Source organism: Somniosus microcephalus, chromosome 6 (genome assembly GCF_052327205.1).
Source record: "Somniosus microcephalus isolate GS21.2 chromosome 6, FLI_Smic_1.0, whole genome shotgun sequence".
In the NCBI taxonomy this organism is placed as follows: Eukaryota; Metazoa; Chordata; class Chondrichthyes; order Squaliformes; family Somniosidae; genus Somniosus; species Somniosus microcephalus.
In genome coordinates, this window is record NC_140992.1 from 250,311,080 (window position 1) to 250,317,132 (window position 6,053).

Below are 6,053 nucleotides of genomic sequence, written 5' to 3' on the forward strand. Positions count from 1 at the left end.
CTATCAACTCGACCGCTCCACTGAGCTTTACATTGGCAAAGAAGAAGTGATCCGGAAAAGCTTCCAGTGACAGAATCTTATAAATCGGGTTAAACTAACTCTCACATCAACCCATCAATACTTTGTAGATATATCTGTCCATATTAATGGGAGTGATAACGTCGCATTAAAGCTCTGTATATTACATGATATTTTGGAACTGCTGTTTCCCTACCCCTCCCAAAACGAAATAAGCAGAACGTTTGGGATTACAAACGCCTAAATATCCCTTTGGAAATACTGTTGTGAAAAGGACACCTTGGAGAATTACTGACTGAATGTGGCCAAAAATCTGAGCGCTGGTGCTAGCGAGTCCGAAATCCTCGCCAGAGCAAAGATTTTGAGATTGTCCTAACATGTAAATACAGGCTGACTTCTTGCTGGTTGAAGAAAGCCAGTTTGATAAGCATGTGTCCTATTATTCCTCAATCTCCCCTCCCCCTCTCCCCTTTACAGTCTGCAGGCTTTTAAAACCAAACTTTGGCGTCTCATAATCAAGGCTATTTGGTTCATTTTGGTCTTCAGTCCTATTTTCAGCTTTGGCCACGGCTTGAGTCTGGCCTAAAATATTTGATCAACTCTGCTTCAACAATGCAGGGAAATTCCAAATTCTACCTACCTTCTGTGTAAAGACATTTTTTTAACTTCCCCTTTCATTCTTTTTATGATTGTCATAGGGGTTGTTCTCCTCGGAGCAGAGAAGATTGAGAGGAGATTTGATAGAGGTGCTCAAAATCATGAGGGGTCTGGACAGAGTAGATGGAGGGAAACTGTTCCCATTGGCAGAAGGGTCGAGAACCAGAGGACACAGATTTAAGGTGATTGGCAAAAGAACCAAAGGCGATGTAAGAAAAAACTTTTTTACGCAGCGAGTGGTTAGGATCTGGAATGCACTGCCTGAAAGGGTGGTGGAGGCAGACTCAATCACAGCTTTCAAAAGGGAGTTGGATAAGTATCTGAAGGAAAGAAAATTGCAGGGGTACGGGGAAAGGCCGGGGAGTGGGACTAGCTGAGAGTCGGCATGGGCTCGATGGGCTGAATGGCCTTCTTCCGTGCTGTAACCATTCTATGAATCTATACATTTCTATCCCTTGTTACCATGTCAGTGTCCAGTAAAAACAAAGTACCACTAGTTATCTTATTCCTAATCTTGAAGGGATCAGGGTTGCAATTATGTCATCGTGTCACTAATCAGACATGATGCTACATATTTAGTATCTTACCTTAATAAAAATCAAGATAAAAATATTATAGCAACATTTGTATAAATGTGCTCTGCATCATCTGTCAGTGTATTTAACATAGCAGATAAAGGTTCTGTTGCACTGTGAGCTTGCCCTGGCATTAACAAGATAGCTTCTGTCATGGCATCAACATGGTGGCAAGCCAACAAGTATAGCTACTGTTGCAGCTTGAACTTGCCATGACATCAACACCATGGCACAGCAGAAGGTATAGCTCCTGTTGTAATGTGAGGTTGCCGTGCCATCAACATAGTGTTATTGCAGCAAGTGTTTTGGTTGCGTGTATAACCTACTGCTGCTATGTCAGCTTGCCCCTACATCAACATGGTAGCGTGACAGCAGGCACTCTTGGAGCACGAGCATGTCATGGCATTAACACAATGATGTAGCGACACATACAGCTTTTTCTAGTGTGAACTTGCCTCGCCATCAGTATGGTTGTTTGGTAGCAGAATTTGGAGCAGATTGATTCTGGCTGTTCCAGGAACAAAACCTGTCTAAAAACTCCCTGTTGAAGCACTAACACCTCTTTAAATTATTTATTTTGGCAAACAGCCCCCATTCAGTTGTGCATAGGTGTGTTACAACTATACAACTATTCATATTAGAATTCGCAAGATACAAATACCAAATACTTTCCTTAATTCGAGCTTAATACGTAAACCTCTATAGCTGAAACCTCTCTTGGTCTCCATAGCATGTAACCAAAACTATAGGAGTCCTTAAATAGCATAGATGAATGAAAATGAGAGTCAAGAGAAAATGAGAAACAGAGAGGAAGAAGTAAAGAGATTCAAAACGTGTAACAAAAGAGAAGCATAAGGATTATTGATAGGGTAACCTGTAGGTTTGGATAACCTTTAAATGTGTATTATAGTTGCGTTAGAAGCTATGATGTTAAAATGTAACTGTAACTGCAAGGTATGATGGGAAGCTTGACCAAAATCAGACCAAAACGTAGTGTTAGCATTTAACAGTAGCAGTAGTTGTAATAAAGTTTCTCCACAAAACCTTGAATCAGGAACAATGAACAAAGATAATGGTAACTGGAGACTGGATAAGATAAACTAAACTGCAGAAAGGCAGGTGTAAGGACCTTGGGTCCGGGACAGTTGAGACAACGGGAAGCATCTGCCAAAGCCTACGTAACCAGTAATTAACGGTTGAACAATTATCGGTAGCAGATTGATTATGTATAAATATACTGTGACAACCATTGTAAATTTGAGAGACTTCAGTACGCTGAAGGCTCTCCCTTGCATGCTTGTAATAAAATTTCTCTCATATCACAGCCTACCCGTGACTCCGAGTGGTTTCTTTCCACAACAACTTGGCGTCGTCGGCAGGATCCACTGCTAGTACCGAAACAAGGGCACCGTTCCAGGACCAACAGACAAAGTGGGGTGAGTACGTTAATTTATACTACCCAGTAGTTAGGTCTGTGGGCACGGAGTGATCCCTCGGACTATCAGTGATCTCGAACAATATGGCTGTTATGTGAGAGAGAGAGAGAGAGAGAGAGAGAAAGAGAGAGGGCAATGTTGCAAAGTGGTTGTGGTCGCCGACGGCCAGGTGAGGGCCAGGGAAGAGAGCTCAAAGGGTGTCTCTCTGGGGGTAGAAGACCCCCGCGATTTCTAAAAGTGTTAAGTGTCGCCGATGGCTAGGTGAGGGCCGGGGGAGAGAGCTTAAAGGGTGTCCCACTGGGGGTAGAAAACCTGCGCAATTTCTAAAGAGCTAAGTAGGTAAGATGGCTGAGGGAAAGTCAGGTCCTCAGGGATCCATAATGGAGTATTTGTTAAATAAACATGACAAGGTAATAAAAAGAATGGGAAAGGAAGGCTGGGATCCTGAATGGGTTCCCGACCGACAGAAAGAATGGTGGAGTAAGGAGAGCAAGAATAAGGAGGAGAAAACTGTAGTGGTTCTTTGTCAGGGCCACCTGAAAAATGTGTAAGATTGGAGCCACACAGGAGAAGGAAAAAGAGGAGTTAGTGGAACAGTTAAAAAAGGTGGGTGCCAAGTGTGCCGCTGTAATGAAGGCAAGGTCAGTGCATAGTGGAAGGAATGATAGTGAGGATGTTGATTGGGATGATTTAGAAAGAGAGGCAGCAGAATGGGAGCAAGATGATGATGTTATCCTTACGCAAGATGATAAAACGTTAGAACAACAAAATCAGATGGCGCTTCTGCAGTGTCAACGATCCTGCAGCAGCAGAGTGTAAACGCGGTTCAGGCAGACTCTGCACTGCAGAATCTTGAGGAAGCCAAGCGTCAGATAGCCACCCTAACAAAAGATCTAATTTGCAGATTAGCCAATCTGAAAACTCAGCAAAGGAAGAAAAAAAATCAGGGATTTGGAAAGTCAGGGAAAGCTGCTGAGACGCCAATTTAAAGAAAAAAGGGGAAAAAAAGAAAGAGAAACCTAAAGTTTTACTGACATGAAAGTTATTAACGTCTGTGCTGAGACAAATAAAACACAAGATTGCTGAGTGAAAGGAGCTTTAAAAAATGCTGGAATTTTAGTTTGTGTGAAAGTGTGTGTTAAAGTGTGAAAGTGTTCCTGACTATGGATGTTTAAGAAGTTACAGTATTCCTTTTGTCTGAAAGTCTGTCCTTAAAAAAAAAAGAAAAATGTCTGTTGTGTGTTTTAGCTCCACCCACTTCTCTGTGTTAAAAAAAAGCGTTTAACCCTTTTGTCTTGTCTTGGATTTTGGAAGTTTTAAGAATGTGTGAATAAGATTGTGCACCCAGAATTGAAACAAAACTTCAAACTACAATTTAAGTTAAGCTGGTGTGGAAAAACGGAGAAAAACAAAAAGTTTGTTTAACAAAAGATTAAGTTTCAGTCTAAGATTTAACCTTGGAGTCACGGTTGCTATGGTAAAATCCTCCAAAGCAATTTGTTTAAATGTGAAAAACTAATTTTTCTCCAGTTGTATTCAATGTTTTTACAGTCATTTGGAAAGGCATCTGAAGAAAGGACAATAAGAAATATGATGTAATGTACCATTTTCTGCAAGCATGTGCTATTTTGTTTTGTTTTATCTCTTCTGTTCGTGTTTATTTAAAGTGTGAAATTGGTTCGGGAAAGTTTTTATTTTATTTTATAAATTTACGTGAAGTGACGCAATTACATGACAATGTTTCGCTCCGCCTTCTTAAAAAACCTACAAAGGAGTTAACCCTTTCCACTGACAGTTGTTTAAGTTCACCAAGCAACAACTTTAGTATTGCTGAATGAAATTTAAAGATATAGAAACATAGTGTGGTGATTATTCCTTGATTAGTAAAAGTATTGTGATTCGTTGTTTGTTAACTGCCTTGGGATATGTGTTGTAATCTCATTGGTAGTTGATGATCACATGATGTGTTGTGGCTACCTTAAATTCAGTCCTTTTCTAGCTTAGTTGGGACTGGATGTGGAAAGATATGCTGCTGATTTTAAAGTTAATAAAGCCTAGCTTTGGAAGGCAAATCTATTCTTTATTTCAATTTATTAACTTTTTGTTAGAATGGAGCGATATCTTCAACCAGAACGATTCAAGGCTGACCCCAATTCTGCTGGAGTGGATGATAAATGGAAACATTGGTATTGTACATTTAAAAACTTTTTGGGCGTGTTGGATCAAGAGGCTCTAAATAAGCTGAATATGCTGATCAACTACATTGACCCGGATGTATATAAATATATTTTGCACTGTAAAACTTATGAAGAGGCTATTTCTACATTGGAAAAGATTTTTGTTAAACCAAAGAATGAGGTATTTGCACGTCATCTTCTATCTGCCCGTAGGCAGCAGGTGGGAGAATCTTTGGATACTTATTTACAAGCACTTCGGTGCCTTAGTGTTGACTGTAATTATAAGGCTGTGACGGCTGAAGAACATAAGGACGAATCAGTACGGGATGCTTTTATTAATGGATTACTGTCTAGATCAATTCGTCAGTGGTTGTTAGAAAATAAGACTCTGGATCTTAAAAGTGCTTTTGAGCAAGCTTCTACATTGGATGTGGCTCAGAGAAGTTCGGATTCTTATGCTCTTTTTAATCGGCCTGCGACTATGGTTTCGGCAGTTTCGGATGAAAAGGAATTATGTGGACTTAATAGGAGTGGTTTACTAGATTTTGAAACAGTTTCTACTTCGGCGGCCGTTGCCTCTAGGATTCAGAAGTGTTATTTTTGTGGGAATATCCGGCACCCTCGTCTGAAGTGTCCTGCTCGGGAGGCTGTGTGTAGTAAATGCGGTAAGAGAGGTCATTATGCACGTGTGTGCAAATCATCAGGTTCAATTACCTTCCCTTCTCCTGGGGTGGGAGGGTCTTCCTCCACTACCTCTTCTGTGACTATTCAGCCTCTAGATAGGGCGTTTATTGCATCAATTTCTGCTGCATTTGCTCATGGCCTAAACAAAGCTATAGTTACGGCTCAAGTTAATGGGTTGGAAGTGAAGGCCCTTATAGATACGGGCAGTACTGAGAGTTTTATAAGTCTTCAGTTTGCGAAGGAGAAGCATTTGAAAATTTCGCCTGTTACGTATCAGGTGTGTATGGCTCAGACGACCCTTACTTCACAAATAGCTGGTTGTTGCTTTGTGAAAATGGTTCTTCTGGGTAATACGTATACTGATATACGCCTATCTGTTTTGCCTAATCTCTGTGTGGATATTTTGATTGGACATGATGTGCTTCAGTTACACGAGTCTCTTAGTCTTTCATTTGGAGGGACTAAGCCACCTTTATCTATTTGTGGATTAACCTCTTTATCTATTC